This window comes from Octodon degus, unplaced genomic scaffold (genome assembly GCF_000260255.1).
Source record: "Octodon degus isolate 3935 unplaced genomic scaffold, OctDeg1.0 scaffold00005, whole genome shotgun sequence".
Lineage (NCBI taxonomy): Eukaryota > Metazoa > Chordata > Mammalia > Rodentia > Octodontidae > Octodon > Octodon degus.
In genome coordinates, this window is record NW_004524581.1 from 331,260 (window position 1) to 341,643 (window position 10,384).

General features: G+C 38.8%; 1 protein-coding gene across 7 annotated transcripts in view; it reads left to right on the forward strand.

The window, feature by feature from the left end:
• Positions 1–10,384, forward strand: part of Sgms1 (sphingomyelin synthase 1) — a 324,088-nt gene that overhangs the window by 162,244 nt on the left and 151,460 nt on the right. For 5 of the 7 annotated variants that reach the window (XM_023723167.1, XM_023723189.1, XM_023723161.1 and 2 more), the window contains one exon: positions 9,012–9,051. The exons of the other annotated variants lie outside the window; for them this stretch is intronic. The gene's annotated coding sequence lies outside the window, so the exon portion shown is untranslated. The remainder of the gene's footprint in view (positions 1–9,011; positions 9,052–10,384) is intronic. 7 annotated transcript variants of the gene reach the window in all.

Sequence of the window (10,384 nt, forward strand, 5' to 3'; positions counted from 1 at the left end):
AGTTAATTGGAAAGATTCTCACCCTGACTAACTATATATACTGATGCCTGTGAACTAAGCTACTTCACTGCAGATGGTAATGTGTAATAGTAGCTTCATGCTTGGAGTGCCTGTCATTCTGGTCTTCTAAATATGGGCTGCTTGTCATGACATGCCAGTTGCTGCTATGATGTCTCTCAGGTAGATGGTTGTTCAAAAAGAAGGGGGTGTTGAATGAAGGCTGGAGACAGGAAAAGGAATATTGTGGGTCTGTCCTGCTTCAAGGTTGTATATGGTTAGATTTTTGGATTTATGTGTAAATATAAGTATGTAATTCTTTATGCCTGTTTTTCAAAATATAATCTAATTTTTAAATGTTTTTTCATCATATTCTATAGGGACTTAAAGTTCAACATATCAATACTTGATGAAAAATACCTGTTCCTTGTTATGCCTAAGATGTTTGATATTCAGACAGATAGTGAAGTTAAGCTTGACAGCCTAGGTTGTATGGCAATAACAATAAGCTTGTTTTTTTAATGGTTAACAACCTAAGTTTGCAGACCAAAATTAGAGAAAAAGGAGGGCCATAAGGAAAGCCAACATTTTGGCCCTAGCTTTCTAATGTCAATTAAGACTCAGGACATATGAGAACTTGTACTGTAACTTCATGTAACTCAGTAGTGTCCCAAACTTTCTGATCAAGGAGATTATGAGGCCAAAGAGGAAAGTGATCAATGATGTAGAGTGTGCCTAAGGAGAGTCATATGGAGAGAAAACATTCTCTCAGGCTTTTACAGAGAGCACATTGTCCAAGCAATGGCCATGTCTCATCCACATGGCTGACACTGACAAAGGTTCTACAGTCTGAGGTACAGGATCTCAGGATAAATCCTGAGGGGATTACACTGACCTTATCAGACCCAAAAGCTATAACTCTTGTTGCATAGGTCCTGCTTTACCTTGGTCTTTAGAAAGACCAGCAGAAAATTATAAAAAAACGAAGTATAAGAAGTAAAGCCATGCTGTTATGTTGAGCTGTGGGGAACTCAGGTCAACAATTTCTGACATTGCCATTGAAGTGGAAGACCCAATACTATTATGGACTATTGAACTCTTTTAGAATATTTTGCTGAGTTTACACACTTATAATATTCAAATGACGGAACTTAACAAAAAAAGGGGATACAGATGAATGTCCATTTTGTATCTGTGTATTCAAAATGGTTAGAATAGATATATAGTTACATTCTCTTAATGAATAGAGGGATTTGTTCTAATAGTGTTTGTAAATAGGATATAATGTCTGCATCTTGTGCAGCAATTAACCACTAGGGAGAATGTATGCAATGTGTTAATTATTGAAACTGTCCTACCAATTTGGTTTGAAGCTGTCTCACTGCTCTTTGTTTCTGAGTAAAATTATGGAAAAAAAAGACTTTTTAAAATGCAAACATTCACCATATGTTTTGATCACATCTCTTATTTTTATGTTGGGTAACCTTAGAATTTATTATTCTATCTTACATTTTCTAAATTTTGCTTCTTAGAAACAAAAGATAGATGCTTTGACTTGCAAAGTTTATTGTGACAACTTGTTTTGATGATTCATGCTGAATTTTCTTTTGAAGCATTTTGAATTAAAAATATTTATTTTTCTTCAATGTCTTTAATTTCTAGTAAATGCCTAGTCTTCTGCATATATAAGAAGAATCCCAGTTTCAAAAAATTAAGATACTTAGATTTGTTTTTAAAGTAATCGTTTAATTGATGAACCATATGGAGTATGTTTGGTATATGACTCATCTTATGCGATGGGGCTCCCTGAGATAGTTTTGCTCTTTTAAGCTGAGGCTATGTTGACTACAGTAGATTAGACATAATGTAAAAAACTATTCTTTACAAGGCTTAATAATTTTTAATCCTATTTTGGTTAAAACATTTTTAGTAGCAGAGTAGTGCTGTAAAATGGAAGCTACATTACAGTCAAATGTAATGTCATGATAATTACCAATCCAAAACTTTTGAGGTATACATACATTTTGAGAAGATAAGTTTATTAAATCAGAAAAGTTTGCATAGTCCTTCTTTCTTTGCGAGACTGTCTTCATTGCTTTTTCTAAGTCACGTTGGTGGTGAATTAGCAGGGAGGGAAACGGGATGGGGAGGACATTATAGGGAACTGCAGAAGAGATGCCTGCAACAAACACATCTCCTAAGGCAGGTGCTGCTTGGCTGGTGCCAAAAAACGATGACTCAATGTGAAAAGCGAAGGCAGTTGTGCTGGTGAGCTAAGAAGCTTGATGTGGTGTAAGTGGTAACAGGATATGTTATTTGCTCCCCAAGTGCTTACCGAAGTCTGTCACAACATGAGCACAGATAATATGGCTTTTGCCTTCTACAAGCTGTGACTAAATGACACAGAGGAAAGGCCATGGAGATAGCTTGGGGTTCTTAGCACTTGCTTGGCAAGCACAAAGATCTGGGTTTGATCCCCTGTACTGCATGCCATACCAGTCCCGGAACCCTGAATGTGCTGTGCCAGCCGACAAACCAGACATGTTGGCACACACCTGTAATCCCAGCACTGTGGAGGCTGTGACAGGAGGATCACTATTAGTCTGAGCTGCATAGCAAGACCCTGTACTAAATACATAAATAAAAGATACAAAAAGAAATGACAGAGGAAGATCATTTGGGTAGGAATTTAAAAGCAATGAAAGTGCTTCCACTAGGGGAGGTAAAGTGACTTAATAAAGACTGTGATGTTAGAAATTGCATCCTTAGTTTGTGATTTTTTCTCAGTTAAATTTCTAGGATCCTCAGGGATTGGTGGGCAGCTTACAAAAGGTATTATAGGAATTGAGATTCACTGTTGTAGAAAGGAATGGAATTGGAAGATTTAATTTGAATAAAAACCTTTTTTTTTGTTTGAATGAGCCTGTTCTGTGTCCATATGACCCACATCCCTGCAGTGAACCCAGAAGGACATTTCTGGTCTCATAGTCTTTGTCATAACTTGAATGGATGTACACAGAATGTCTAGCGCTTGTTTCTGAGCCCTACCAGGGCAGTGAGTATGTTTGTTGATGTTGCTGTTTACCTTAGTGGTATCACCCTGGCATGGTAAATGTTTACGGAATGAGGGGCTACAAGGCCTTTCCCAGTTGGTCCCCCTTGGTGGGAAGAAGAGGCCCAGTTGTTTGTTTCGATATATCACTGACTAGATTCAGTTTCTAGGCTTCTGCGTAAAGTTTCATTTTGTTCCTATGAATTTATCTCACCGTTTCCTGAACCACAGTTGCTTTTACTTTTTATCAACTTTGAAGTAACTGCCTCCTTAACTGTGTGGTATGGTCTATTTCTCTGGAGTTCCTCCCCTCTAAATTCCTTATTTAGTACCCACAGTTTAGACTTGACTTTTTCTCCTAGGTTTCTGATCCTTCTAAATTCCTCCATTCAAAGGTCATTTCAGAGACAAGTTGCTAAACTCTTAAAATATTTAATAGATGATTTTATTTATTTTATTTATTTGTATTTTCTTTTACACCTAGCCAAGCCCCTCAGAAAGAAAGCTTCTTGGCTTATGCAAGAGAATCATGACTGCCTATAAATTCTGGCAGATCTGAGGAAACACTGGGAGATGGTGTTCAGTTTATTCCTTGGATTCTTCTTTTAACCTGGAAGAAGAATGAATGCAGTGTGTAGTAGATTGAGGCCTCCCTTTGTGAAGAGACCCAGAACGAGCTGCTGGCACGAAAGGCCTGTAGGTTGTTGATGACTCCAGTAGGCAGCTGTGACTTATAGTCCCCAAAGCTGAAAAACAGGGCATTTCAGCTGCTTGTGAAGGATAGAAGTTCTTCTCCAAGCACAGAAGAGGAAAGAAATTTCAGTTAAACTGCCTTTATTGAGAACTAGGCATTAAAGGAAGAAATCACAAACTTTCTACCTCGGATTTTTTATTCTCTTTACCCAAGCTATAATTTGCATAATGTGATATTTATGAGTAAGACTGAAAATGTTTTCAGTGGTTACTATTCTAATAAAGTGCAGTTTTAATGGAAAACATAATTGTTCTTGTGCTATTACTGGTCTCTCTAATGTTCATGTCTAATTGCACACAGTTTTTCCTGGACAAGAAATAATTAAACTGCCTCAAAGGGTTTCAGTGGGGCTATGAAAACTGACATATGCCCATGAGGTGCACTGGCAGTGACTTTCAGCCCTGTTTCTGAGGGCTACTCCTGGGCAGCTGCTGCCTGTCAGTCAATTAGATTTACCCCAAAGTTGAAAGAATTATACACACATCAGCTTAAGAGGGAAGTTGGGTCTTACAGAATTTTGTAATTGTTAATCCTTTCCCTCCTCACCTTAGGAACCTGCTTCTCCTCTCTCATGTTTTTCTTGAGAACAAATCACCATTAGTGAACACACAGGAGCAAATATATTGCTATGCTAGAGTTTTTGAGACTAGAAAGATACCTTGTCGTATCTCTGGCACTCTGAATGTCACTGGGCTAATTTCTTCAGATTCTTACCTCACCTATTCTTAGCCCTAATAATTAGAGCCAAAGCTGGAAACTTTCCAGTGCACGATACAACAGGTAACAGGCTTACTCAAGTGGTTTCAGGAAGAACTTCATGTATCTTTATGGAATGTGTCCACTGCAGAAACATGCCTGCAGCGTTTCCTGTGCATTCCCTGTGTTAGATCACGTGTAAGAAAGGTCACCGTAGGGCTGGCCTGATAGCTCAGCAGACTCATGTGCCTGCTCCGGCAGAGCGCAGTGGCCAGGGCTTGATCCCCGGCCCCTGATGTACCATGCCACTCCCCTCCCCAGGGGCATGCTGAGATGGCGATTGAGATGGTGTGGTGGTGCATGCCTCTAATTCCAGCGGTTGGGAGGCTGTAAGCAGGAGAATCACCACGAGTCTGATCTATGTAGTGAGACCCTGTAGACCGAGGCCACCTTGCTCTCAGCACCTTTCACAGTTACTGTAATTCTTGGAGTCTGTTCTTCAGGCCAGTTTATGTTTCCTGTCCTCAGTCCTCTTGCTAACAAGACCATTGCATCTCACAGAAGGAAGGAATGTCAGTGTCCTTTTCCTAGGATGATAGCAAAAGCAGTTTGAAAGTAGAAAGTAGCCAGAGGATCGCTGAATGATTTGAGAGTGAGAAGCAGTCGGGTACAGACATTTACCATTTCAACCAGTGCTGTCATTTCAACACTATAGCCTAGAAATATGGGCTAGACTTGATTTCAAACCCTTCCTTCTTTCTCAGATTGCAGTTTTGACACTGGGCAAGTTACATAGCCTCTGACTCCAGTGCTAGCATATGATTCAGTTGACATTTCTATTTTCTAACCCTTCATGTCACCTATCTTAGAGCATTAAATATGAGTGCTACTCTGTCGGACAGAGGTACTATTTTATATTTACCAGTGAGGAGGCAGGAACACCTTTTTAGCTATAGGTCTTTGCTATATTATCTTTTTTTTCAGGTTTCAAGTGCATGTTTTAATTTACTATTTTTGATGACTATGAATAAGTTTTCACTGTGGAAAAGAAAATTAGCACAGTACATTTTTATGACCAGGGAATAGATTTTCTCAAATCCTCTTCAATAGGGTAAAAACTTAGAAAAGCAAAACAAAAAAGGCCCTGACTGTTGGAATTAAGTTCTTTATGTAAAGACACAGGAGAAACAAAACAGAATTAAAAATGAAACAAAAAGAAGGGGAGAGGAGAATTTTAAGAAAAGAGAAAGAAAGGAGGAGAAGAGAAAGTAGGAGGACTCATGGCTTCTCCTGCTGCTCCTGGTCTCCTCTCCGGGGACCTTGTTCTCCACCTTCACAGGGGGAGCTTCTAACGCTGCCTTGTCATGGTTACAGCTTCTGCCCATTCCTAGTTCCCTCTCTGTCTTCAGTCTCTTACCTGCATTCTTCACACTCTGATCTCCATTTTTTGTGCATTCTCAGCAGTCTGGCTTGGGTTACTCATTGGCAAAGGTTGCCACCATCATTTGGCACTAACTCCACTGTGGGCATGATACAGGGGTTGATGCATATCTTCAGGGTCTTGTCCTTTCTCCAGAGGGGGATGGTTCCCTTATCCTTAAGAGCCAAACTTCACCCATGCCCTGGTTGTCCCTTCTCTTCTGGGCTGTCATTCTTTGAAGTAAATCAGAACAATTTTGCTCGCATTTTTAGAAGTTCCTCATCTTCCTCCAGTGTTTTAATTTTTTGCTGAGGAAGAAACACTATTGGTTCAAACAGGGGGTTGTGGTTGGACTCCTCTGCATTCCTGATGGAGGCATCACTGGTCTTCAGGAGTACCCATGGCTAGGGGATGGGATGGGGGACAGCTCGGTAGCTGCTTTCCCCGGCCTGCTGGCTCTTCCCTCCATGCGACCCAATGTGGACCAACCCCTGACCTCAGTGGGGGAAATACTTGTTATATATTTGTTATATTATCTTAAAAGTAAGTCAATTGTCTGTCTGTCTGTCTCTGTCTCTCTCTCTCTCTCTTTCTCCCCCATTCTCTTCTCTCTTCCCCCTCACCCCTTTTCTCTTTTTCCCTTTATGAACTATGTTCCCCTTTGGCTCCCTCTTTGTGAAAGAACTTAGGATAAAAATTAAATATTCATGCATGCCATTGGGAGGTACCATTTTCATGGATTCCTCAGTAACTCTGGTCACAGATTGTCTGTCTACATCTGTGACTGGCTCCTAGGGACACCCTGTTCTTCTGGTATCTTCTTGTTGCAGAGGGAAACCATTCAAGAAAACCATGCCAGTACAGTTTGGGATGTATCAGGGTTTCTGCTGAAACCATTCCTTTGAGGTATAGAAAGGTAAATGGCTACTGCATGATTGAGAGAGCCATATGACTCTTGATAACTTAGAAAACTTTGGATCCTGAAAACTTGACTTCTTTAAATGAGTTGCAGGCAGAGACAACACAATGTGTTGTGCATCTGATCATGTGACTTTGTTTCTGTGAACGTTTCTCATTTTGCTTACCGTGTCTGTAACCATGAATACAAACTTCAAAGAGTAATGGATTTGCTTCACTGCTGTTGGTTTGAGACACTGTATCATTGCTTTCATGAATACAAACTTCAAAGAGGAATGAATTTGCTTCATTGCTGTTGGTTTGAGACACTGTATCGCTGCTTCTTCCCTGTTGGCTAGGAGGAGGAACACAGCTTTCATTGGAATGGGAAGGTCAGGTGAAATAATGGGTTAGTAGCTTAGTCTAGCATCTACATGTACAAGTTAGTGTCTTTGTTTCATAGAGTGTTTTTGTACCGTACAAAGGAGGCCAGACTCCTCCTGCTGGTGAGTGTTCCCTGACTTCTACCTTCCCCACCCAGGCCCAGCAGCACATTGACCCTGGACAATAGGAAGGCCCTTTTCCTTCCATTCCTGTAACATAACAGCTGCTGCAGTCTCTGCAGAACTGGGAGATTCGTCTCAACCAGCCAGCCAGCCAGCAGTGTCATCCCTCTGAAATGACGTCACTTAGAGCCAGCCAATACTTGCTTCTGTCCCCTTAAAGCATTTTATTTTAGTCCAAATACAGGGAGTCTTAAAGACTATCAGATAAGTTCTTAGTAGTAGTGCTATTTAGCCCGGCGCGGAGACCGCAGCGCCAGGTCGCCGCCCTTATAGTGCTATTCAGATAGCCTTGCCGACAGACAAGGCTCGTGTGGGATTTGAAGCCAGCGCGATAGTAACCTTTTGGGAAAGTGGTGGTTACATGTGCTCACCTTAGAAAAACCTTACTGAGCTACTCAAGCTTTTTGGGTTTCTGTGTATATGTAATAGACAAATAAAAACGTTTATTACCTTTTTAAAAAGGTACCTGCCCCTTTTCTGTAGTATTTTAATTTGCATGTATGTGTGTGCTAGTTAAATATTCACAGATCTAGGGCCGGCCAGATAGCTCAGTGGACTAAAGTGCCTGCTTAGGTAGAGCGCAACAGCTGGGGTTTGATCCTCTGTGTGCTGGGCCCGCCCCTGAGACTGCCATTGAGACTGGGCGTGGTGGCATACGCCTGTAATTCCAGCATCTGGGAGGCTGAAAACAGGAGAATCCTATTTTAGGATAGGACTGAGAGTCCTATCTACTTAGTGAAACCCTGTATACCCTGTCCTAAAATTCATTAAAAAAAAAAACCAAAATATATATATATATATATATATATTCATAGATCTGTATTGAAGGGTCATATTTTAGTTAAAAAAGTCTTTAATGAAATAAAAAGAGAGGAAGGATTTTTAAGCCTTTAGTGTAAAGTGGATTAATTCTATATGTAACTCCTTTGATCATTTGCCTGTGTATATGCTCTGTAATTATACCACGTAGCTTGCTGTTAATTAGATTTTGGTAAAGGTGAAAATATAAACATTTTTTTCTTCTTTTTACCCCCGAATTATAATTCTTACAGGTTGTAAAAGTCACTTTCTTTCTTCAACTAGCAGTTGTTTGTCTGAATGGAAAGGGGATAATTTATATAAAAACTATAACTTTATAAAATATATTAATATATAATATATTGTTATATTTAATATATACTAACAAAATAATATATACTATGTGGTACAAGTCCAGACTATAATGTTAGGTGTAGTGTGTAATATTGGTTTTTCTTTTTCAGCACTGGATTTATATGCTTGCTTCTGCTTGGCTTTGTGTCATAGCTATTTACTGTCAATAATACTAGGACAACCAGAAGTAAGCTGGTAAATGGGAAAAGGACATTCCTTCCCCCATAAATAACAAGAATGAATAGGAATTAATTTAGATTTTAGTTTATAAAAAAACAGGAAGGATCTTACTCAATACTTTAGGCTGGCTTGAACTCACTGTCTAGTCCATGCTGGTTTCAAACTGGTGGCCGTCCTCCTGCTTTAGCTTCCTGCATGCCGGGATTACAGGGCTATGCCACTATGGCTGGCGAGTTGTTTTCTTATAAGCAATTCATTTCATGAACAGTGCACTTTAATTCATTTATTTTCTCCTAGATTGGAAAGAAAACTGATGAAGAAAAACAACATGTTTCAGGTAGAGAGTTTTAATTTTTTATGTTTAGTTACTATTTTCTGGCTGTTCTCGTAGGAAGATCTAAACAAGTAATTTCTTGTGGCCAACTGAAGATATATAAGAAATACTTGGGGATATGGATAAAATAAACACAATATATGTATGTATATATAATTTAATGTAGTTATGTATACATTGAGCAATCATTTGTACAAAACAAAATACTCTTTCCTATCAGAATAATTTTTCCAACTCTTTATACACATACATGACATTGTTGTTTTCAGAGTAGAGTCACATTTTCAAAGCATTCAATAGTTTTTCACAGTATGATATTCTAGTTACTTGTAATCAGTACTTTTATAATTTACATATGGTGCTGTAATTGGAAATTTTATGCTAAGCTACAAGCAGCCATATGTGTAATATTAAGTCAGTTGCTATTTTCGTCCTTTCTGGGTAGTGAACGTTGAAAACCTCAACTGCAAGAAGTGTAGAACTGATTCTTTAAACCAGGCATTGCTCTCCTCTTTAGCACCTCCCTCTCTCTCACTTTTCTCCTCTTTTTTGTCATATTGTATTTTGAAGTAATTTGGGTAGATTGCTTAATAATTCAAATAGTACTATAAAGCCCCTCTCCATTTCTTTATCACCCTTTCCCACAGGTAGCCCTTTTAAGTTCTTCCAGTTATATTTTCTGCTACCCATTTCTAAACAGCTCAGCATATGCATTAATTGCCATTCATTGATTAAAAAAAATAGGCTTGTGTTGCTTTTCTCCTGAGGATTGATTTTTCATAGGCCAGCTATTGAATGGGAGATGATATCTGCAAGCCACACATCTGATAAAGGGATTAACAACCAGGATATATAGCTTGTTATACCCTTTCTCTTGGCTCTGCTTTTCTTGACAGTCATGTCATAGACTGTGTTTAAGTAAACATTAATCTTTACATTATCATGGCCATTTTTTGTTCATGGCTGTGCTCTGTGATTTAATTCATGGTGCCTGTATTTTACTTCCCATTTGGTTGTATGTGAAGTGTGTGAAGTGTTTTATGGCTCTGAAAAATATAAAATATTTTTCTTTATCCCTAGAATTCTGTGGGCTGGCTGGCCTGGCCTGGCCTTGCCTTGCCTTTTCTTCTTATGATTCAGCTTGGAAACTGTGTCCTTCAATTTGGAATTTTACTTTTGTAATTTCTTTGATATAATTTGTTAATGTATTTTTTCTTTTTAAATTTTATTTATTTATTTGTTTATTATTTTTTCCCATAATTTTACTGATAAACCAATAGCAATAACAGTTTCAAATCAAATTGGTAGGACAGTTTCAATAATTAACACATTGCAT